Raw genomic sequence first — 24,825 nt, 5'->3', positions numbered from 1 at the left:
TGTGGAGATGTGAACTGACCCTTCCTGACTTGGTTTGAGCTTCCATGAGACTTTGGCCTGCTGAGGGTCAGTGTAACCACAAGTATCTGTGGTGCAATTGGTTGGCGCGTTAGACTGTTAATTTAAAAGTTGGTGATTTGTGCCCACCCAGGAATGCTGTCTTTCTGTTTCTAGTGATGTGGAAGACCTTCCTGGCCTTACAGTAAGCTTGCTTTTGACCTGCTGTGTTTCCTGTTGTCACATGTGATTGGTGTGTTGTTGAACATGAAAGATGACAAGTTATCATACCTACTGGTAAAATGGCTGTCAATGGTCTCTGATCTTCTGTTACTCAATAGCTTGATCATTCTGTGTTCTCCAAGGAACATATAATTTATTCTTATTAATCTGGCTGGTATGACAACGTAAATGATGTCATTCTGGCATGAAAAACCTTAGCATTTATATTTATCTCGCGAGAAGGACAATGTTGGTCCAGTGTGTTTCTGTGTATATGTACGCCAATACGCCATGAAAGTGACTAGCCACTTCATCATTCTTCCGGAGTCAGTCCCCTAATTATTTTGAATGGGCTTGGCGATTATATATTACACTTGTGAAAATGCAGTTGTTTAAAATATATATTTATCAGAATATATTTGTGATTGAGGCGGGATTTACTCCTGCCAGATGCCTTTTAATATAATGTTGCGCTGACGAACATTGCGCTACATTTTTGCCCTTTTAAGGCCATTCAAAAAGCTAACAAACATTAGAAAACTATAGGTCTACTTCCTTGAAAATGTTGCTGCACTTTTGATGCACGTTAACACAACAATTGGAACAAAGTGTTGTTGTTTCGTAAACTCCATGTTCAGTTGGATGAGAGCACAAATGGCCATCGATCAAGCGTCAGGATCATATACACCACAAGTCTCTGTGGCGCAATTGGTTAGCGCGTAAGACTGTTAATCTAAAGGTTGGTGGTTCGAGCCCACCCAGGGACGGCAGTTGTCAGTTTGTTGTGCTCCATGATGTGGATGTGACATCCTGGACCTGTAATGAGATTCCTGTTATTTTGCCCCGGTCAATGCCAACACAAGCCTCTCTAGTGCAATCAGTTAGCGTGTTTGACTGTCAATCTAAAGGTTGGTGCATCATCACCACCCAGGGATGACATTTTTCAGATTGTGGAGATGTGAACTGACCCTTCCTGACTTGGCTTGAGCTTCCATGAGACTTTGGCCTGCTGAGGGTCAGTATAACCACAAGTCTCTGTGGTGCAATTGGTTGGTGCGTTAGACTGTTAATTTAAAAGTTGGTGATTTGAGCCCACCCAGGAATGCTGTCTTTCTGTTTCTAGTGATGTGGAAGACCTTCCTGGCCTTACAGTAAGCTTGCTTTTGACCTGCTGTGTTTCCTGTTGTCACATGTGATTGGTGTGTTGTTGAACATGAAAGATGACAAGTTATCATACCTACTGGTAAAATGGCTGTCAATGGTCTCTGATCTTCTGTTCCTCAATAGCTTGATCATTCTGTGTTCTCCAAGGAACATATAATTTATTCTTATTAATCTGGCTGGTATGACAACGTAAATGATGTCAATCTGGCATGAAAAACCTTAGCATTTATATTTATCTCGCGAGAAGGACAATGTTGGTCCAGTGTGTTTGTGTGTATATGTACGCCAATACGCCATGAAAGTGACTAGCCACTTCATCATTCTTCCGGAGTCAGTCCCCTAATTATTTTGAATGGGCTTGGCGATTATATATTACATTTGTGAAAATGCAGTTGTTTAAAATATATATTTATCAGAATATATTTGTGATTGAGGCGGGATTTACTCCTGCCAGATGCCTTTTAATATAATGTTGCGCTGACGAACATTGCGCTACATTTTTGCCCTTTTAAGGCCATTCAAAAAGCTAACAAACATTAGAAAACTGTAGGTCTACTTCCTTGAAAATGTTGCTGCACTTTTGATGCACGTTAACACAACAATTGGAACAAAGTGTTGTTGTTTCGTAAACTCCATGTTCAGTTGGATGAGAGCACAAATGGCCATCGATCAAGCGTCAGGGTCATATACACCACAAGTCTCTGTGGCGCTATTGGTTAGCGTGTTAGACTGTTAATCTAAAGGTTGGTGGTTCGAGCCCACCCAGGGACGACAGTTGTCAGTTTGTTGTGCTCCATGATGTGGATGTGACATCCTGGACCTGTAATGAGATTCCTGTTATTTTGCCCCGGTCAATGCCAACACAAGCCTCTCTAGTGCAATCAGTTAGCGTGTTTGACTGTCAATCTAAAGGTTGGTGCATCATCACCACCCAGGGATGACATTTTTCAGATTGTGGAGATGTGAACTGACCCTTCCTGACTTGGTTTGAGCTTCCATGAGACTTTGGCCTGCTGAGGGTCAGTGTAACCACAAGTATCTGTGGTGCAATTGGTTGGCGCGTTAGACTGTTAATTTAAAAGTTGGTGATTTGTGCCCACCCAGGAATGCTGTCTTTCTGTTTCTAGTGATGTGGAAGACCTTCCTGGCCTTACAGTAAGCTTGCTTTTGACCTGCTGTGTTTCCTGTTGTCACATGTGATTGGTGTGTTGTTGAACATGAAAGATGACAAGTTATCATACCTACTGGTAAAATGGCTGTCAATGGTCTCTGATCTTCTGTTACTCAATAGCTTGATCATTCTGTGTTCTCCAAGGAACATATAATTTATTCTTATTAATCTGGCTGGTATGACAACGTAAATGATGTCAATCTGGCATGAAAAACCTTAGCATTTATATTTATCTCGCGAGAAGGACAATGTTGGTCCAGTGTGTTTGTGTGTATATGTACGCCAATACGCCATGAAAGTGACTAGCCACTTCATCATTCTTCCGGAGTCAGTCCCCTAATTATTTTGAATGGGCTTGGCGATTATATATTACATTTGTGAAAATGCAGTTGTTTAAAATATATATTTATCAGAATATATTTGTGATTGAGGCGGGATTTACTCCTGCCAGATGCCTTTTAATATAATGTTGCGCTGACGAACATTGCGCTACATTTTTGCCCTTTTAAGGCCATTCAAAAAGCTAACAAACATTAGAAAACTGTAGGTCTACTTCCTTGAAAATGTTGCTGCACTTTTGATGCACGTTAACACAACAATTGGAACAAAGTGTTGTTGTTTCGTAAACTCCATGTTCAGTTGGATGAGAGCACAAATGGCCATCGATCAAGCGTCAGGGTCATATACACCACAAGTCTCTGTGGCGCTATTGGTTAGCGTGTTAGACTGTTAATCTAAAGGTTGGTGGTTCGAGCCCACCCAGGGACGACAGTTGTCAGTTTGTTGTGCTCCATGATGTGGATGTGACATCCTGGACCTGTAATGAGATTCCTGTTATTTTGCCCCGGTCAATGCCAACACAAGCCTCTCTAGTGCAATCAGTTAGCGTGTTTGACTGTCAATCTAAAGGTTGGTGCATCATCACCACCCAGGGATGACATTTTTCAGATTGTGGAGATGTGAACTGACCCTTCCTGACTTGGCTTGAGCTTCCATGAGACTTTGGCCTGCTGAGGGTCAGTATAACCACAAGTCTCTGTGGTGCAATTGGTTGGTGCGTTAGACTGTTAATTTAAAAGTTGGTGATTTGAGCCCACCCAGGAATGCTGTCTTTCTGTTTCTAGTGATGTGGAAGACCTTCCTGGCCTTACAGTAAGCTTGCTTTTGACCTGCTGTGTTTCCTGTTGTCACATGTGATTGGTGTGTTGTTGAACATGAAAGATGACAAGTTATCATACCTACTGGTAAAATGGCTGTCAATGGTCTCTGATCTTCTGTTACTCAATAGCTTGATCATTCTGTGTTCTCCAAGGAACATATAATTTATTCTTATTAATCTGGCTGGTATGACAACGTAAATGATGTCAATCTGGCATGAAAAACCTTAGCATTTATATTTATCTCGCGAGAAGGACAATGTTGGTCCAGTGTGTTTGTGTGTATATGTACGCCAATACGCCATGAAAGTGACTAGCCACTTCATCATTCTTCCGGAGTCAGTCCCCTAATTATTTTGAATGGGCTTGGCGATTATATATTACATTTGTGAAAATGCAGTTGTTTAAAATATATATTTATCAGAATATATTTGTGATTGAGGCGGGATTTACTCCTGCCAGATGCCTTTTAATATAATGTTGCGCTGACGAACATTGCGCTACATTTTTGCCCTTTTAAGGCCATTCAAAAAGCTAACAAACATTAGAAAACTATAGGTCTACTTCCTTGAAAATGTTGCTGCACTTTTGATGCACGTTAACACAACAATTGGAACAAAGTGTTGTTGTTTCGTAAACTCCATGTTCAGTTGGATGAGAGCACAAATGGCCATCGATCAAGCGTCAGGGTCATATACACCACAAGTCTCTGTGGCGCAATTGGTTAGCGCGTTAGACTGTTAATCTAAAGGTTGGTGGTTCGAGCCCACCCAGGGACGACAGTTGTCAGTTTGTTGTGCTCCATGATGTGGATGTGACATCCTGGACCTGTAATGAGATTCCTGTTATTTTGCCCCGGTCAATGCCAACACAAGCCTCTCTAGTGCAATCAGTTAGCGTGTTTGACTGTCAATCTAAAGGTTGGTGCATCATCACCACCCAGGGATGACATTTTTCAGATTGTGGAGATGTGAACTGACCCTTCCTGACTTGGCTTGAGCTTCCATGAGACTTTGGCCTGCTGAGGGTCAGTATAACCACAAGTCTCTGTGGTGCAATTGGTTGGTGCGTTAGACTGTTAATTTAAAAGTTGGTGATTTGAGCCCACCCAGGAATGCTGTCTTTCTGTTTCTAGTGATGTGGAAGACCTTCCTGGCCTTACAGTAAGCTTGCTTTTGACCTGCTGTGTTTCCTGTTGTCACATGTGATTGGTGTGTTGTTGAACATGAAAGATGACAAGTTATCATACCTACTGGTAAAATGGCTGTCAATGGTCTCTGATCTTCTGTTACTCAATAGCTTGATCATTCTGTGTTCTCCAAGGAACATATAATTTATTCTTATTAATCTGGCTGGTATGACAACGTAAATGATGTCAATCTGGCATGAAAAACCTTAGCATTTATATTTATCTCGCGAGAAGGACAATGTTGGTCCAGTGTGTTTGTGTGTATATGTACGCCAATACGCCATGAAAGTGACTAGCCACTTCATCATTCTTCCGGAGTCAGTCCCCTAATTATTTTGAATGGGCTTGGCGATTATATATTACATTTGTGAAAATGCAGTTGTTTAAAATATATATTTATCAGAATATATTTGTGATTGAGGCGGGATTTACTCCTGCCAGATGCCTTTTAATATAATGTTGCGCTGACGAACATTGCGCTACATTTTTGCCCTTTTAAGGCCATTCAAAAAGCTAACAAACATTAGAAAACTATAGGTCTACTTCCTTGAAAATGTTGCTGCACTTTTGATGCACGTTAACACAACAATTGGAACAAAGTGTTGTTGTTTCGTAAACTCCATGTTCAGTTGGATGAGAGCACAAATGGCCATCGATCAAGCGTCAGGGTCATCTACACCACAAGTCTCTGTGGCGCAATTGGTTAGCGCGTTAGACTGTTAATCTAAAGGTTGGTGGTTCGAGCCCACCCAGGGACGACAGTTCTCAGTTTGTTGTGCTCCATGATGTGGATGTGACATCCTGGACCTGTAATGAGATTCCTGTTATTTTGCCCCGGTCAATGCCAACACAAGCCTCTCTAGTGCAATCAGTTAGCGTGTTTGACTGTCAATCTAAAGGTTGGTGCATCATCACCACCCAGGGATGACATTTTTCAGATTGTGGAGATGTGAACTGACCCTTCCTGACTTGGTTTGAGCTTCCATGAGACTTTGGCCTGCTGAGGGTCAGTGTAACCACAAGTATCTGTGGTGCAATTGGTTGGCGCGTTAGACTGTTAATTTAAAAGTTGGTGATTTGTGCCCACCCAGGAATGCTGTCTTTCTGTTTCTAGTGATGTGGAAGACCTTCCTGGCCTTACAGTAAGCTTGCTTTTGACCTGCTGTGTTTCCTGTTGTCACATGTGATTGGTGTGTTGTTGAACATGAAAGATGACAAGTTATCATACCTACTGGTAAAATGGCTGTCAATGGTCTCTGATCTTCTGTTACTCAATAGCTTGATCATTCTGTGTTCTCCAAGGAACATATAATTTATTCTTATTAATCTGGCTGGTATGACAACGTAAATGATGTCATTCTGGCATGAAAAACCTTAGCATTTATATTTATCTCGCGAGAAGGACAATGTTGGTCCAGTGTGTTTCTGTGTATATGTACGCCAATACGCCATGAAAGTGACTAGCCACTTCATCATTCTTCCGGAGTCAGTCCCCTAATTATTTTGAATGGGCTTGGCGATTATATATTACACTTGTGAAAATGCAGTTGTTTAAAATATATATTTATCAGAATATATTTGTGATTGCGGCTGAATTTACTCCTGCCAGATGCCTTTTAATATAATGTTGCGCTGACGAACATTGCGCTACATTTTTGCCCTTTTAAGGCCATTCAAAAAGCTAACAAACATTAGAAAACTATAGGTCTACTTCCTTGAAAATGTTGCTGCACTTTTGATGCACGTTAACACAACCATTGGAACAAAGTGTTGTTGTTTCGTAAACTCCATGTTCAGTTGGATGAGAGCACAAATGGCCATCGATCAAGCGTCAGGGTCATCTACACCACAAGTCTCTGTGGCGCAATTGGTTAGCGCGTTAGACTGTTAATCTAAAGGTTGGTGGTTCGAGCCCACCCAGGGACGACAGTTCTCAGTTTGTTGTGCTCCATGATGTGGATGTGACATCCTGGACCTGTAATGAGATTCCTGTTATTTTGCCCCGGTCAATGCCAACACAAGCCTCTCTAGTGCAATCAGTTAGCGTGTTTGACTGTCAATCTAAAGGTTGGTGCATCATCACCACCCAGGGATGACATTTTTCAGATTGTGGAGATGTGAACTGACCCTTCCTGACTTGGTTTGAGCTTCCATGAGACTTTGGCCTGCTGAGGGTCAGTGTAACCACAAGTATCTGTGGTGCAATTGGTTGGCGCGTTAGACTGTTAATTTAAAAGTTGGTGATTTGTGCCCACCCAGGAATGCTGTCTTTCTGTTTCTAGTGATGTGGAAGACCTTCCTGGCCTTACAGTAAGCTTGCTTTTGACCTGCTGTGTTTCCTGTTGTCACATGTGATTGGTGTGTTGTTGAACATGAAAGATGACAAGTTATCATACCTACTGGTAAAATGGCTGTCAATGGTCTCTGATCTTCTGTTACTCAATAGCTTGATCATTCTGTGTTCTCCAAGGAACATATAATTTATTCTTATTAATCTGGCTGGTATGACAACGTAAATGATGTCATTCTGGCATGAAAAACCTTAGCATTTATATTTATCTCGCGAGAAGGACAATGTTGGTCCAGTGTGTTTCTGTGTATATGTACGCCAATACGCCATGAAAGTGACTAGCCACTTCATCATTCTTCCGGAGTCAGTCCCCTAATTATTTTGAATGGGCTTGGCGATTATATATTACACTTGTGAAAATGCAGTTGTTTAAAATATATATTTATCAGAATATATTTGTGATTGCGGCTGAATTTACTCCTGCCAGATGCCTTTTAATATAATGTTGCGCTGACGAACATTGCGCTACATTTTTGCCCTTTTAAGGCCATTCAAAAAGCTAACAAACATTAGAAAACTATAGGTCTACTTCCTTGAAAATGTTGCTGCACTTTTGATGCACGTTAACACAACCATTGGAACAAAGTGTTGTTGTTTCGTAAACTCCATGTTCAGTTGGATGAGAGCACAAATGGCCATCGATAAAGCGTCAGGATCATATACACCACAAGTCTCTGTGGCGCAATTGGTTAGCGCGTTAGACTGTTAATCTAAAGGTTGGTGGTTCGAGCCCACCCAGGGACGACAGTTGTCAGTTTGTTGTGCTCCATGATGTGGATGTGACATCCTGGACCTGTAATGAGATTCCTGTTATTTTGCCCCGGTCAATGCCAACACAAGCCTCTCTAGTGCAATCAGTTAGCGTGTTTGACTGTCAATCTAAAGGTTGGTGCATCATCACCACCCAGGGATGACATTTTTCAGATTGTGGAGATGTGAACTGACCCTTCCTGACTTGGTTTGAGCTTCCATGAGACTTTGGCCTGCTGAGGGTCAGTGTAACCACAAGTATCTGTGGTGCAATTGGTTGGCGCGTTAGACTGTTAATTTAAAAGTTGGTGATTTGTGCCCACCCAGGAATGCTGTCTTTCTGTTTCTAGTGATGTGGAAGACCTTCCTGGCCTTACAGTAAGCTTGCTTTTGACCTGCTGTGTTTCCTGTTGTCACATGTGATTGGTGTGTTGTTGAACATGAAAGATGACAAGTTATCATACCTACTGGTAAAATGGCTGTCAATGGTCTCTGATCTTCTGTTACTCAATAGCTTGATCATTCTGTGTTCTCCAAGGAACATATAATTTATTCTTATTAATCTGGCTGGTATGACAACGTAAATGATGTCAATCTGGCATGAAAAACCTTAGCATTTATATTTATCTCGCGAGAAGGACAATGTTGGTCCAGTGTGTTTGTGTGTATATGTACGCCAATACGCCATGAAAGTGACTAGCCACTTCATCATTCTTCCGGAGTCAGTCCCCTAATTATTTTGAATGGGCTTGGCGATTATATATTACATTTGTGAAAATGCAGTTGTTTAAAATATATATTTATCAGAATATATTTGTGATTGAGGCGGGATTTACTCCTGCCAGATGCCTTTTAATATAATGTTGCGCTGACGAACATTGCGCTACATTTTTGCCCTTTTAAGGCCATTCAAAAAGCTAACAAACATTAGAAAACTATAGGTCTACTTCCTTGAAAATGTTGCTGCACTTTTGATGCACGTTAACACAACAATTGGAACAAAGTGTTGTTGTTTCGTAAACTCCATGTTCAGTTGGATGAGAGCACAAATGGCCATCGATCAAGCGTCAGGGTCATATACACCACAAGTCTCTGTGGCGCAATTGGTTAGCGCGTTAGACTGTTAATCTAAAGGTTGGTGGTTCGAGCCCACCCAGGGACGACAGTTGTCAGTTTGTTGTGCTCCATGATGTGGATGTGACATCCTGGACCTGTAATGAGATTCCTGTTATTTTGCCCCGGTCAATGCCAACACAAGCCTCTCTAGTGCAATCAGTTAGCGTGTTTGACTGTCAATCTAAAGGTTGGTGCATCATCACCACCCAGGGATGACATTTTTCAGATTGTGGAGATGTGAACTGACCCTTCCTGACTTGGCTTGAGCTTCCATGAGACTTTGGCCTGCTGAGGGTCAGTATAACCACAAGTCTCTGTGGTGCAATTGGTTGGTGCGTTAGACTGTTAATTTAAAAGTTGGTGATTTGAGCCCACCCAGGAATGCTGTCTTTCTGTTTCTAGTGATGTGGAAGACCTTCCTGGCCTTACAGTAAGCTTGCTTTTGACCTGCTGTGTTTCCTGTTGTCACATGTGATTGGTGTGTTGTTGAACATGAAAGATGACAAGTTATCATACCTACTGGTAAAATGGCTGTCAATGGTCTCTGATCTTCTGTTACTCAATAGCTTGATCATTCTGTGTTCTCCAAGGAACATATAATTTATTCTTATTAATCTGGCTGGTATGACAACGTAAATGATGTCAATCTGGCATGAAAAACCTTAGCATTTATATTTATCTCGCGAGAAGGACAATGTTGGTCCAGTGTGTTTGTGTGTATATGTACGCCAATACGCCATGAAAGTGACTAGCCACTTCATCATTCTTCCGGAGTCAGTCCCCTAATTATTTTGAATGGGCTTGGCGATTATATATTACATTTGTGAAAATGCAGTTGTTTAAAATATATATTTATCAGAATATATTTGTGATTGAGGCGGGATTTACTCCTGCCAGATGCCTTTTAATATAATGTTGCGCTGACGAACATTGCGCTACATTTTTGCCCTTTTAAGGCCATTCAAAAAGCTAACAAACATTAGAAAACTATAGGTCTACTTCCTTGAAAATGTTGCTGCACTTTTGATGCACGTTAACACAACAATTGGAACAAAGTGTTGTTGTTTCGTAAACTCCATGTTCAGTTGGATGAGAGCACAAATGGCCATCGATCAAGCGTCAGGGTCATATACACCACAAGTCTCTGTGGCGCAATTGGTTAGCGCGTTAGACTGTTAATCTAAAGGTTGGTGGTTCGAGCCCACCCAGGGACGACAGTTGTCAGTTTGTTGTGCTCCATGATGTGGATGTGACATCCTGGACCTGTAATGAGATTCCTGTTATTTTGCCCCGGTCAATGCCAACACAAGCCTCTCTAGTGCAATCAGTTAGCGTGTTTGACTGTCAATCTAAAGGTTGGTGCATCATCACCACCCAGGGATGACATTTTTCAGATTGTGGAGATGTGAACTGACCCTTCCTGACTTGGTTTGAGCTTCCATGAGACTTTGGCCTGCTGAGGGTCAGTGTAACCACAAGTATCTGTGGTGCAATTGGTTGGCGCGTTAGACTGTTAATTTAAAAGTTGGTGATTTGTGCTCACCCAGGAATGCTGTCTTTCTGTTTCTAGTGATGTGGAAGACCTTCCTGGCCTTACAGTAAGCTTGCTTTTGACCTGCTGTGTTTCCTGTTGTCACATGTGATTGGTGTGTTGTTGAACATGAAAGATGACAAGTTATCATACCTACTGGTAAAATGGCTGTCAATGGTCTCTGATCTTCTGTTACTCAATAGTTTGATCATTCTGTGTTCTCCAAGGAACATATAATTTATTCTTATTAATCTGGCTGGTATGACAACGTAAATGATGTCAATCTGGCATGAAAAACCTTAGCATTTATATTTATCTCGCGAGAAGGACAATGTTGGTCCAGTGTGTTTGTGTGTATATGTACGCCAATACGCCATGAAAGTGACTAGCCACTTCATCATTCTTCCGGAGTCAGTCCCCTAATTATTTTGAATGGGCTTGGCGATTATATATTACATTTGTGAAAATGCAGTTGTTTAAAATATATATTTATCAGAATATATTTGTGATTGAGGCGGGATTTACTCCTGCCAGATGCCTTTTAATATAATGTTGCGCTGACGAACATTGCGCTACATTTTTGCCCTTTTAAGGCCATTCAAAAAGCTAACAAACATTAGAAAACTATAGGTCTACTTCCTTGAAAATGTTGCTGCACTTTTGATGCACGTTAACACAACAATTGGAACAAAGTGTTGTTGTTTCGTAAACTCCATGTTCAGTTGGATGAGAGCACAAATGGCCATCGATCAAGCGTCAGGGTCATCTACACCACAAGTCTCTGTGGCGCAATTGGTTAGCGCGTTAGACTGTTAATCTAAAGGTTGGTGGTTCGAGCCCACCCAGGGACGACAGTTCTCAGTTTGTTGTGCTCCATGATGTGGATGTGACATCCTGGACCTGTAATGAGATTCCTGTTATTTTGCCCCGGTCAATGCCAACACAAGCCTCTCTAGTGCAATCAGTTAGCGTGTTTGACTGTCAATCTAAAGGTTGGTGCATCATCACCACCCAGGGATGACATTTTTCAGATTGTGGAGATGTGAACTGACCCTTCCTGACTTGGTTTGAGCTTCCATGAGACTTTGGCCTGCTGAGGGTCAGTGTAACCACAAGTATCTGTGGTGCAATTGGTTGGCGCGTTAGACTGTTAATTTAAAAGTTGGTGATTTGTGCCCACCCAGGAATGCTGTCTTTCTGTTTCTAGTGATGTGGAAGACCTTCCTGGCCTTACAGTAAGCTTGCTTTTGACCTGCTGTGTTTCCTGTTGTCACATGTGATTGGTGTGTTGTTGAACATGAAAGATGACAAGTTATCATACCTACTGGTAAAATGGCTGTCAATGGTCTCTGATCTTCTGTTACTCAATAGCTTGATCATTCTGTGTTCTCCAAGGAACATATAATTTATTCTTATTAATCTGGCTGGTATGACAACGTAAATGATGTCATTCTGGCATGAAAAACCTTAGCATTTATATTTATCTCGCGAGAAGGACAATGTTGGTCCAGTGTGTTTCTGTGTATATGTACGCCAATACGCCATGAAAGTGACTAGCCACTTCATCATTCTTCCGGAGTCAGTCCCCTAATTATTTTGAATGGGCTTGGCGATTATATATTACACTTGTGAAAATGCAGTTGTTTAAAATATATATTTATCAGAATATATTTGTGATTGAGGCGGGATTTACTCCTGCCAGATGCCTTTTAATATAATGTTGCGCTGACGAACATTGCGCTACATTTTTGCCCTTTTAAGGCCATTCAAAAAGCTAACAAACATTAGAAAACTATAGGTCTACTTCCTTGAAAATGTTGCTGCACTTTTGATGCACGTTAACACAACAATTGGAACAAAGTGTTGTTGTTTCGTAAACTCCATGTTCAGTTGGATGAGAGCACAAATGGCCATCGATCAAGCGTCAGGATCATATACACCACAAGTCTCTGTGGCGCAATTGGTTAGCGCGTAAGACTGTTAATCTAAAGGTTGGTGGTTCGAGCCCACCCAGGGACGGCAGTTGTCAGTTTGTTGTGCTCCATGATGTGGATGTGACATCCTGGACCTGTAATGAGATTCCTGTTATTTTGCCCCGGTCAATGCCAACACAAGCCTCTCTAGTGCAATCAGTTAGCGTGTTTGACTGTCAATCTAAAGGTTGGTGCATCATCACCACCCAGGGATGACATTTTTCAGATTGTGGAGATGTGAACTGACCCTTCCTGACTTGGCTTGAGCTTCCATGAGACTTTGGCCTGCTGAGGGTCAGTATAACCACAAGTCTCTGTGGTGCAATTGGTTGGTGCGTTAGACTGTTAATTTAAAAGTTGGTGATTTGAGCCCACCCAGGAATGCTGTCTTTCTGTTTCTAGTGATGTGGAAGACCTTCCTGGCCTTACAGTAAGCTTGCTTTTGACCTGCTGTGTTTCCTGTTGTCACATGTGATTGGTGTGTTGTTGAACATGAAAGATGACAAGTTATCATACCTACTGGTAAAATGGCTGTCAATGGTCTCTGATCTTCTGTTCCTCAATAGCTTGATCATTCTGTGTTCTCCAAGGAACATATAATTTATTCTTATTAATCTGGCTGGTATGACAACGTAAATGATGTCAATCTGGCATGAAAAACCTTAGCATTTATATTTATCTCGCGAGAAGGACAATGTTGGTCCAGTGTGTTTGTGTGTATATGTACGCCAATACGCCATGAAAGTGACTAGCCACTTCATCATTCTTCCGGAGTCAGTCCCCTAATTATTTTGAATGGGCTTGGCGATTATATATTACATTTGTGAAAATGCAGTTGTTTAAAATATATATTTATCAGAATATATTTGTGATTGAGGCGGGATTTACTCCTGCCAGATGCCTTTTAATATAATGTTGCGCTGACGAACATTGCGCTACATTTTTGCCCTTTTAAGGCCATTCAAAAAGCTAACAAACATTAGAAAACTATAGGTCTACTTCCTTGAAAATGTTGCTGCACTTTTGATGCACGTTAACACAACAATTGGAACAAAGTGTTGTTGTTTCGTAAACTCCATGTTCAGTTGGATGAGAGCACAAATGGCCATCGATCAAGCGTCAGGGTCATATACACCACAAGTCTCTGTGGCGCAATTGGTTAGCGCGTTAGACTGTTAATCTAAAGGTTGGTGGTTCGAGCCCACCCAGGGACGACAGTTGTCAGTTTGTTGTGCTCCATGATGTGGATGTGACATCCTGGACCTGTAATGAGATTCCTGTTATTTTGCCCCGGTCAATGCCAACACAAGCCTCTCTAGTGCAATCAGTTAGCGTGTTTGACTGTCAATCTAAAGGTTGGTGCATCATCACCACCCAGGGATGACATTTTTCAGATTGTGGAGATGTGAACTGACCCTTCCTGACTTGGCTTGAGCTTCCATGAGACTTTGGCCTGCTGAGGGTCAGTATAACCACAAGTCTCTGTGGTGCAATTGGTTGGTGCGTTAGACTGTTAATTTAAAAGTTGGTGATTTGAGCCCACCCAGGAATGCTGTCTTTCTGTTTCTAGTGATGTGGAAGACCTTCCTGGCCTTACAGTAAGCTTGCTTTTGACCTGCTGTGTTTCCTGTTGTCACATGTGATTGGTGTGTTGTTGAACATGAAAGATGACAAGTTATCATACCTACTGGTAAAATGGCTGTCAATGGTCTCTGATCTTCTGTTACTCAATAGCTTGATCATTCTGTGTTCTCCAAGGAACATATAATTTATTCTTATTAATCTGGCTGGTATGACAACGTAAATGATGTCAATCTGGCATGAAAAACCTTAGCATTTATATTTATCTCGCGAGAAGGACAATGTTGGTCCAGTGTGTTTGTGTGTATATGTACGCCAATACGCCATGAAAGTGACTAGCCACTTCATCATTCTTCCGGAGTCAGTCCCCTAATTATTTTGAATGGGCTTGGCGATTATATATTACATTTGTGAAAATGCAGTTGTTTAAAATATATATTTATCAGAATATATTTGTGATTGAGGCGGGATTTACTCCTGCCAGATGCCTTTTAATATAATGTTGCGCTGACGAACATTGCGCTACATTTTTGCCCTTTTAAGGCCATTCAAAAAGCTAACAAACATTAGAAAACTATAGGTCTACTTCCTTGAAAATGTTGCTGCACTTTTGATGCACGTTAACACAACAATTGGAACAAAGTGTTGTTGTTTCGTAAACTCCATGTTCAGTTGGATGAGAGCACAAATGGCCATCGATCAAGCGTCAGGGTCATATACACCACAAGTCTCTGTGGCGCAATTGGTTAGCGCGTTAGACTGTTAATCTAAAGGTTGGTGGTTCGAGCCCACCCAGGGACGACAGTTGTCAGTTTGTTGTGCTCCATGATGTGGATGTGACATCCTGGACCTGTAATGAGATTCCTGTTATTTTGCCCCGGTCAATGCCAACACAAGCCTCTCTAGTGCAATCAGTTAGCGTGTTTGACTGTCAATCTAAAGGTTGGTGCATCATCACCACCCAGGGATGACATTTTTCAGATTGTGGAGATGTGAACTGACCCTTCCTGACTTGGCTTGAGCTTCCATGAGACTTTGGCCTGCTGAGGGTCAGTATAACCACAAGTCTCTGTGGTGCAATTGGTTGGTGCGTTAGACTGTTAATTTAAAAGTTGGTGATTTGAGCCCACCCAGGAATGCTGTCTTTCTGTTTCTAGTGATGTGGAAGACCTTCCTGGCCTTACAGTAAGCTTGCTTTTGACCTGCTGTGTTTCCTGTTGTCACATGTGATTGGTGTGTTGTTGAACATGAAAGATGACAAGTTATCATACCTACTGGTAAAATGGCTGTCAATGGTCTCTGATCTTCTGTTACTCAATAGCTTGATCATTCTGTGTTCTCCAAGGAACATATAATTTATTCTTATTAATCTGGCTGGTATGACAACGTAAATGATGTCAATCTGGCATGAAAAACCTTAGCATTTATATTTATCTCGCGAGAAGGACAATGTTGGTCCAGTGTGTTTCTGTGTATATGTACGCCAATACGCCATGAAAGTGACTAGCCACTTCATCATTCTTCCGGAGTCAGTCCCCTAATTATTTTGAATGGGCTTGGCGATTATATATTACACTTGTGAAAATGCAGTTGTTTAAAATATATATTTATCAGAATATATTTGTGATTGAGGCGGGATTTACTCCTGCCAGATGCCTTTTAATATAATGTTGCGCTGACGAACATTGCGCTACATTTTTGCCCTTTTAAGGCCATTCAAAAAGCTAACAAACATTAGAAAACTATAGGTCTACTTCCTTGAAAATGTTGCTGCACTTTTGATGCACGTTAACACAACAATTGGAACAAAGTGTTGTTGTTTCGTAAACTCCATGTTCAGTTGGATGAGAGCACAAATGGCCATCGATCAAGCGTCAGGATCATATACACCACAAGTCTCTGTGGCGCAATTGGTTAGCGCGTTAGACTGTTAATCTAAAGGTTGGTGGTTCGAGCCCACCCAGGGACGGCAGTTGTCAGTTTGTTGTGCTCCATGATGTGGATGTGACATCCTGGACCTGTAATGAGATTCCTGTTATTTTGCCCCGGTCAATGCCAACACAAGCCTCTCTAGTGCAATCAGTTAGCGTGTTTGACTGTCAATCTAAAGGTTGGTGCATCATCACCACCCAGGGATGACATTTTTCAGATTGTGGAGATGTGAACTGACCCTTCCTGACTTGGCTTGAGCTTCCATGAGACTTTGGCCTGCTGAGGGTCAGTATAACCACAAGTCTCTGTGGTGCAATTGGTTGGCGCGTTAGACTGTTAATTTAAAAGTTGGTGATTTGAGCCCACCCAGGAACGCTGTCTTTCTGTTTCTATTGATGTGGAAGACCTTCCTGGCCTTACAGTAAGCTTGCTTTTGACCTGCTGTGTTTCCTGTTGTCACATGTGATTGGTGTGTTGTTGAACATGAAAGATGACAAGTTATCATACCTACTGGTAAAATGGCTGTCAATGGTCTCTGATCTTCTGTTCCTCAATAGCTTGATCATTCTGTGTTCTCCAAGGAACATATAATTTATTCTTATTAATCTGGCTGGTATGACAACGTAAATGATGTCAATCTGGCATGAAAAACCTTAGCATTTATATTTATCTCGCGAGAAGGACAATGTTGGTCCAGTGTGTTTGTGTGTATATGTACGCCAATACGCCATGAAAGTGACTAGCCACTTCATCATTCTTCCGGAGTCAGTCCCCTAATTATTTTGAATGGGCTTGGCGATTATATATTACATTTGTGAAAATGCAGTTGTTTAAAATATATATTTATCAGAATATATTTGTGATTGAGGCGGGATTTACTCCTGCCAGATGCCTTTTAATATAATGTTGCGCTGACGAACATTGCGCTACATTTTTGCCCTTTTAAGGCCATTCAAAAAGCTAACAAACATTAGAAAACTGTAGGTCTACTTCCTTGAAAATGTTGCTGCACTTTTGATGCACGTTAACACAACAATTGGAACAAAGTGTTGTTGTTTCGTAAACTCCATGTTCAGTTGGATGAGAGCACAAATGGCCATCGATCAAGCGTCAATGCCAACACAAGCCTCTCTAGTGCAATCAGTTAGCGTGTTTGACTGTCAATCTAAAGGTTGGTGCATCATCACCACCCAGGGATGACATTTTTCAGATTGTGGAGATGTGAACTGACCCTTCCTGACTTGGCTTGAGCTTCCATGAGACTTTGGCCTGCTGAGGGTCAGTATAACCACAAGTCTCTGTGGTGCAATTGGTTGGTGCGTTAGACTGTTAATTTAAAAGTTGGTGATTTGAGCCCACCCAGGAATGCTGTCTTTCTGTTTCTAGTGATGTGGAAGACCTTCCTGGCCTTACAGTAAGCTTGCTTTTGACCTGCTGTGTTTCCTGTTGTCACATGTGATTGGTGTGTTGTTGAACATGAAAGATGACAAGTTATCATACCTACTGGTAAAATGGCTGTCAATGGTCTCTGATCTTCTGTTCCTCAATAGCTTGATCATTCTGTGTTCTCCAAGGAACATATAATTTATTCTTATTAATCTGGCTGGTATGACAACGTAAATGATGTCAATCTGGCATGAAAAACCTTAGCATTTATATTTATCTCGCGAGAAGGACAATGTTGGTCCAGTGTGTTTGTGTGTATATGTACGCCAATACGCCATGAAAGTGACTAGCCACTTCATCATTCTTCCGGAGTCAGTCCCCTAATTATTTTGAATGGGCTTGGCGATTATATATTACATTTGTGAAAATGCAGTTGTTTAAAATATATATTTATCAGAATATATTTGTGATTGAGGCGGGATTTACTCCTGCCAGATGCCTTTTAATATAATGTTGCGCTGACGAACATTGCGCTACATTTTTGCCCTTTTAAGGCCATTCAAAAAGCTAACAAACATTAGAAAACTGTAGGTCTACTTCCTTGAAAATGTTGCTGCACTTTTGATGCACGTTAACACAACAATTGGAACAAAGTGTTGTTGTTTCGTAAACTCCATGTTCAGTTGGATGAGAGCACAAATGGCCATCGATCAAGCGTCAGGGTCATATACACCACAAGTCTCTGTGGCGCTATTGGTTAGCGTGTTAGACTGTTAATCTAAAGGTTGGTGGTTCGAGCCCACCCAGGGACGACAGTTGTCAGTTTGTTGTGCTCCATGATGTGGATGTGACATCCTGGACCTGTAATGAGATTCCTGTTATTTTGCCCCGGTCAATGCCAACACAAGCCTCTCTAGTGCAATCAGTTAGCGTGTTTGACTGTCAATCTAAAGGTTGGTGCATCATCACCACCCAGGGATGACATTTTTCAGATTGTGGAGATGTGAACTGACCCTTCCTGACTTGGTTTGAGCTTCCATGAGACTTTGGCCTGCTGAGGGTCAGTGTAACCACAAGTATCTGTGGTGCAATTGGTTGGCGCGTTAGACTGTTAATTTAAAAGTTGGTGATTTGTGCCCACCCAGGAATGCTGTCTTTCTGTTTCTAGTGATGTGGAAGACCTTCCTGGCCTTACAGTAAGCTTGCTTTTGACCTGCTGTGTTTCCTGTTGTCACATGTGATTGGTGTGTTGTTGAACATGAAAGATGACAAGTTATCATACCTACTGGTAAAATGGCTGTCAATGGTCTCTGATCTTCTGTTACTCAATAGCTTGATCATTCTGTGTTCTCCAAGGAACATATAATTTATTCTTATTAATCTGGCTGGTATGACAACGTAAATGATGTCAATCTGGCATGAAAAACCTTAGCATTTATATTTATCTCGCGAGAAGGACAATGTTGGTCCAGTGTGTTTGTGTGTATATGTACGCCAATACGCCATGAAAGTGACTAGCCACTTCATCATTCTTCCGGAGTCAGTCCCCTAATTATTTTGAATGGGCTTGGCGATTATATATTACATTTGTGAAAATGCAGTTGTTTAAAATATATATTTATCAGAATATATTTGTGATTGAGGCGGGATTTACTCCTGCCAGATGCCTTTTAATATAATGTTGCGCTGACGAACATTGCGCTACATTTTTGCCCTTTTAAGGCCATTCAAAAAGCTAACAAACATTAGAAAACTGTAGGTCTACTTCCTTGAAAATGTTGCTGCACTTTTGATGCACGTTAACACAACAATTGGAACAAAGTGTTGTTGTTTCGTAAACTCCATGTTCAGTTGGATGAGAGCACAAATGGCCATCGATCAAGCGTCAGGGTCATATACACCACAAGTCTCTGTGGCGCTATTGGTTAGCGTGTTAGACTGTTAATCTAAAGGTTGGTGGTTCGAGCCCACCCAGGGACGACAGTTGTCAGTTTGTTGTGCTCCATGATGTGGATGTGACATCCTGGACCTGTAATGAGATTCCTGTTATTTTGCCCCGGTCAATGCCAACACAAGCCTCTCTAGTGCAATCAGTTAGCGTGTTTGACTGTCAATCTAAAGGTTGGTGCATCATCACCACCCAGGGATGACATTTTTCAGATTGTGGAGATGTGAACTGACCCTTCCTGACTTGGCTTGAGCTTCCATGAGACTTTGGCCTGCTGAGGGTCAGTATAACCACAAGTCTCTGTGGTGCAATTGGTTGGTGCGTTAGACTGTTAATTTAAAAGTTGGTGATTTGAGCCCACCCAGGAATGCTGTCTTTCTGTTTCTAGTGATGTGGAAGACCTTCCTGGCCTTACAGTAAGCTTGCTTTTGACCTGCTGTGTTTCCTGTTGTCACATGTGATTGGTGTGTTGTTGAACATGAAAGATGACAAGTTATCATACCTACTGGTAAAATGGCTGTCAATGGTCTCTGATCTTCTGTTACTCAATAGCTTGATCATTCTGTGTTCTCCAAGGAACATATAATTTATTCTTATTAATCTGGCTGGTATGACAACGTAAATGATGTCAATCTGGCATGAAAAACCTTAGCATTTATATTTATCTCGCGAGAAGGACAATGTTGGTCCAGTGTGTTTGTGTGTATATGTACGCCAATACGCCATGAAAGTGACTAGCCACTTCATCATTCTTCCGGAGTCAGTCCCCTAATTATTTTGAATGGGCTTGGCGATTATATATTACATTTGTGAAAATGCAGTTGTTTAAAATATATATTTATCAGAATATATTTGTGATTGAGGCGGGATTTACTCCTGCCAGATGCCTTTTAATATAATGTTGCGCTGACGAACATTGCGCTACATTTTTGCCCTTTTAAGGCCATTCAAAAAGCTAACAAACATTAGAAAACTATAGGTCTACTTCCTTGAAAATGTTGCTGCACTTTTGATGCACGTTAACACAACAATTGGAACAAAGTGTTGTTGTTTCGTAAACTCCATGTTCAGTTGGATGAGAGCACAAATGGCCATCGATCAAGCGTCAGGGTCATATACACCACAAGTCTCTGTGGCGCAATTGGTTAGCGCGTTAGACTGTTAATCTAAAGGTTGGTGGTTCGAGCCCACCCAGGGACGACAGTTGTCAGTTTGTTGTGCTCCATGATGTGGATGTGACATCCTGGACCTGTAATGAGATTCCTGTTATTTTGCCCCGGTCAATGCCAACACAAGCCTCTCTAGTGCAATCAGTTAGCGTGTTTGACTGTCAATCTAAAGGTTGGTGCATCATCACCACCCAGGGATGACATTTTTCAGATTGTGGAGATGTGAACTGACCCTTCCTGACTTGGCTTGAGCTTCCATGAGACTTTGGCCTGCTGAGGGTCAGTATAACCACAAGTCTCTGTGGTGCAATTGGTTGGTGCGTTAGACTGTTAATTTAAAAGTTGGTGATTTGAGCCCACCCAGGAATGCTGTCTTTCTGTTTCTAGTGATGTGGAAGACCTTCCTGGCCTTACAGTAAGCTTGCTTTTGACCTGCTGTGTTTCCTGTTGTCACATGTGATTGGTGTGTTGTTGAACATGAAAGATGACAAGTTATCATACCTACTGGTAAAATGGCTGTCAATGGTCTCTGATCTTCTGTTACTCAATAGCTTGATCATTCTGTGTTCTCCAAGGAACATATAATTTATTCTTATTAATCTGGCTGGTATGACAACGTAAATGATGTCAATCTGGCATGAAAAACCTTAGCATTTATATTTATCTCGCGAGAAGGACAATGTTGGTCCAGTGTGTTTGTGTGTATATGTACGCCAATACGCCATGAAAGTGACTAGCCACTTCATCATTCTTCCGGAGTCAGTCCCCTAATTATTTTGAATGGGCTTGGCGATTATATATTACATTTGTGAAAATGCAGTTGTTTAAAATATATATTTATCAGAATATATTTGTGATTGAGGCGGGATTTACTCCTGCCAGATGCCTTTTAATATAATGTTGCGCTGACGAACATTGCGCTACATTTTTGCCCTTTTAAGGCCATTCAAAAAGCTAACAAACATTAGAAAACTGTAGGTCTACTTCCTTGAAAATGTTGCTGCACTTTTGATGCACGTTAACACAACAATTGGAACAAAGTGTTGTTGTTTCGTAAACTCCATGTTCAGTTGGATGAGAGCACAAATGGCCATCGATCAAGCGTCAATGCCAACACAAGCCTCTCTAGTGCAATCAGTTAGCGTGTTTGACTGTCAATCTAAAGGTTGGTGCATCATCACCACCCAGGGATGACATTTTTCAGATTGTGGAGATGTGAACTGACCCTTCCTGACTTGGCTTGAGCTTCCATGAGACTTTGGCCTGCTGAGGGTCAGTATAACCACAAGTCTCTGTGGTGCAATTGGTTGGTGCGTTAGACTGTTAATTTAAAAGTTGGTGATTTGAGCCCACCCAGGAATGCTGTCTTTCTGTTTCTAGTGATGTGGAAGACCTTCCTGGCCTTACAGTAAGCTTGCTTTTGACCTGCTGTGTTTCCTGTTGTCACATGTGATTGGTGTGTTGTTGAACATGAAAGATGACAAGTTATCATACCTACTGGTAAAATGGCTGTCAATGGTCTCTGATCTTCTGTTCCTCAATAGCTTGATCATTCTGTGTTCTCCAAGGAACATATAATTTATTCTTATTAATCTGGCTGGTATGACAACGTAAATGATGTCAATCTGGCATGAAAAACCTTAGCATTTATATTTATCTCGCGAGAAGGACAATGTTGGTCCAGTGTGTTTGTGTGTATATGTACGCCAATACGCCATGAAAGTGACTAGCCACTTCATCATTCTTCCGGAGTCAGTCCCCTAATTATTTTGAATGGGCTTGGCGATTATATATTACATTTGTGAAAATGCAGTTGTTTAAAATATATATTTATCAGAATATATTTGTGATTGAGGCGGGATTTACTCCTGCCAGATGCCTTTTAATATAATGTTGCGCTGACGAACATTGCGCTACATTTTTGCCCTTTTAAGGCCATTCAAAAAGCTAACAAACATTAGAAAACTGTAGGTCTACTTCCTTGAAAATGTTGCTGCACTTTTGATGCACGTTAACACAACAATTGGAACAAAGTGTTGTTGTTTCGTAAACTCCATGTTCAGTTGGATGAGAGCACAAATGGCCATCGATCAAGCGTCAGGGTCATATACACCACAAGTCTCTGTGGCGCTATTGGTTAGCGTGTTAGACTGTTAATCTAAAGGTTGGTGGTTCGAGCCCACCCAGGGACGACAGTTGTCAGTTTGTTGTGCTCCATGATGTGGATGTGACATCCTGGACCTGTAATGAGATTCCTGTTATTTTGCCCCGGTCAATGCCAACACAAGCCTCTCTAGTGCAATCAGTTAGCGTGTTTGACTGTCAATCTAAAGGTTGGTGCATCATCACCACCCAGGGATGACATTTTTCAGATTGTGGAGATGTGAACTGACCCTTCCTGACTTGGTTTGAGCTTCCATGAGACTTTGGCCTGCTGAGGGTCAGTGTAACCACAAGTATCTGTGGTGCAATTGGTTGGCGCGTTAGACTGTTAATTTAAAAGTTGGTGATTTGTGCCCACCCAGGAATGCTGTCTTTCTGTTTCTAGTGATGTGGAAGACCTTCCTGGCCTTACAGTAAGCTTGCTTTTGACCTGCTGTGTTTCCTGTTGTCACATGTGATTGGTGTGTTGTTGAACATGAAAGATGACAAGTTATCATACCTACTGGTAAAATGGCTGTCAATGGTCTCTGATCTTCTGTTACTCAATAGCTTGATCATTCTGTGTTCTCCAAGGAACATATAATTTATTCTTATTAATCTGGCTGGTATGACAACGTAAATGATGTCAATCTGGCATGAAAAACCTTAGCATTTATATTTATCTCGCGAGAAGGACAATGTTGGTCCAGTGTGTTTGTGTGTATATGTACGCCAATACGCCATGAAAGTGACTAGCCACTTCATCATTCTTCCGGAGTCAGTCCCCTAATTATTTTGAATGGGCTTGGCGATTATATATTACATTTGTGAAAATGCAGTTGTTTAAAATATATATTTATCAGAATATATTTGTGATTGAGGCGGGATTTACTCCTGCCAGATGCCTTTTAATATAATGTTGCGCTGACGAACATTGCGCTACATTTTTGCCCTTTTAAGGCCATTCAAAAAGCTAACAAACATTAGAAAACTGTAGGTCTACTTCCTTGAAAATGTTGCTGCACTTTTGATGCACGTTAACACAACAATTGGAACAAAGTGTTGTTGTTTCGTAAACTCCATGTTCAGTTGGATGAGAGCACAAATGGCCATCGATCAAGCGTCAGGGTCATATACACCACAAGTCTCTGTGGCGCTATTGGTTAGCGTGTTAGACTGTTAATCTAAAGGTTGGTGGTTCGAGCCCACCCAGGGACGACAGTTGTCAGTTTGTTGTGCTCCATGATGTGGATGTGACATCCTGGACCTGTAATGAGATTCCTGTTATTTTGCCCCGGTCAATGCCAACACAAGCCTCTCTAGTGCAATCAGTTAGCGTGTTTGACTGTCAATCTAAAGGTTGGTGCATCATCACCACCCAGGGATGACATTTTTCAGATTGTGGAGATGTGAACTGACCCTTCCTGACTTGGCTTGAGCTTCCATGAGACTTTGGCCTGCTGAGGGTCAGTATAACCACAAGTCTCTGTGGTGCAATTGGTTGGTGCGTTAGACTGTTAATTTAAAAGTTGGTGATTTGAGCCCACCCAGGAATGCTGTCTTTCTGTTTCTAGTGATGTGGAAGACCTTCCTGGCCTTACAGTAAGCTTGCTTTTGACCTGCTGTGTTTCCTGTTGTCACATGTGATTGGTGTGTTGTTGAACATGAAAGATGACAAGTTATCATACCTACTGGTAAAATGGCTGTCAATGGTCTCTGATCTTCTGTTACTCAATAGCTTGATCATTCTGTGTTCTCCAAGGAACATATAATTTATTCTTATTAATCTGGCTGGTATGACAACGTAAATGATGTCAATCTGGCATGAAAAACCTTAGCATTTATATTTATCTCGCGAGAAGGACAATGTTGGTCCAGTGTGTTTGTGTGTATATGTACGCCAATACGCCATGAAAGTGACTAGCCACTTCATCATTCTTCCGGAGTCAGTCCCCTAATTATTTTGAATGGGCTTGGCGATTATATATTACATTTGTGAAAATGCAGTTGTTTAAAATATATATTTATCAGAATATATTTGTGATTG

The 24,825-nt window shown here is 41.4% G+C and overlaps 11 non-coding genes across 11 annotated transcripts; all 11 read left to right on the top strand.

Annotated features, from left to right (window-relative positions):
• Positions 1–4,416: 4,416 nt before the first annotated feature.
• Positions 4,417–4,490, top strand: trnan-guu (transfer RNA asparagine (anticodon GUU)). Its single transcript has one exon. It is a non-coding gene; the product is annotated as a tRNA-Asn (tRNA).
• A 1,094-nt stretch (positions 4,491–5,584) lies between these two features.
• On the top strand, positions 5,585–5,658 carry trnan-guu (transfer RNA asparagine (anticodon GUU)). Its single transcript has one exon. It is a non-coding gene; the product is annotated as a tRNA-Asn (tRNA).
• Positions 5,659–6,752: 1,094 nt separating this feature from the next.
• trnan-guu (transfer RNA asparagine (anticodon GUU)) lies at positions 6,753–6,826 on the top strand. The gene has a single exon. It is a non-coding gene; the product is annotated as a tRNA-Asn (tRNA).
• Positions 6,827–7,920: 1,094 nt separating this feature from the next.
• trnan-guu (transfer RNA asparagine (anticodon GUU)) lies at positions 7,921–7,994 on the top strand. The gene has a single exon. It is a non-coding gene; the product is annotated as a tRNA-Asn (tRNA).
• Positions 7,995–9,088: 1,094 nt separating this feature from the next.
• trnan-guu (transfer RNA asparagine (anticodon GUU)) lies at positions 9,089–9,162 on the top strand. The gene has a single exon. It is a non-coding gene; the product is annotated as a tRNA-Asn (tRNA).
• Positions 9,163–10,256: 1,094 nt separating this feature from the next.
• Positions 10,257–10,330, top strand: trnan-guu (transfer RNA asparagine (anticodon GUU)). The gene has a single exon. It is a non-coding gene; the product is annotated as a tRNA-Asn (tRNA).
• Positions 10,331–11,424: 1,094 nt separating this feature from the next.
• On the top strand, positions 11,425–11,498 carry trnan-guu (transfer RNA asparagine (anticodon GUU)). The gene has a single exon. It is a non-coding gene; the product is annotated as a tRNA-Asn (tRNA).
• Positions 11,499–13,760: 2,262 nt separating this feature from the next.
• On the top strand, positions 13,761–13,834 carry trnan-guu (transfer RNA asparagine (anticodon GUU)). The gene has a single exon. It is a non-coding gene; the product is annotated as a tRNA-Asn (tRNA).
• A 1,094-nt stretch (positions 13,835–14,928) lies between these two features.
• On the top strand, positions 14,929–15,002 carry trnan-guu (transfer RNA asparagine (anticodon GUU)). Its single transcript has one exon. It is a non-coding gene; the product is annotated as a tRNA-Asn (tRNA).
• A 1,094-nt stretch (positions 15,003–16,096) lies between these two features.
• Positions 16,097–16,170, top strand: trnan-guu (transfer RNA asparagine (anticodon GUU)). Its single transcript has one exon. It is a non-coding gene; the product is annotated as a tRNA-Asn (tRNA).
• A 4,423-nt stretch (positions 16,171–20,593) lies between these two features.
• On the top strand, positions 20,594–20,667 carry trnan-guu (transfer RNA asparagine (anticodon GUU)). Its single transcript has one exon. It is a non-coding gene; the product is annotated as a tRNA-Asn (tRNA).
• The last annotated feature ends 4,158 nt before the right edge of the window (positions 20,668–24,825 follow it).

Source organism: Oncorhynchus mykiss, chromosome 21, assembly GCF_057628025.1.
Source record: "Oncorhynchus mykiss isolate SJ-2025 chromosome 21, ASM5762802v1, whole genome shotgun sequence".
NCBI lineage: Eukaryota > Metazoa > Chordata > Actinopteri > Salmoniformes > Salmonidae > Oncorhynchus > Oncorhynchus mykiss.
The sequence above is the reverse complement of the archived record's forward strand: the minus strand, read 5'-3'. Positions and strand labels throughout refer to the sequence as shown.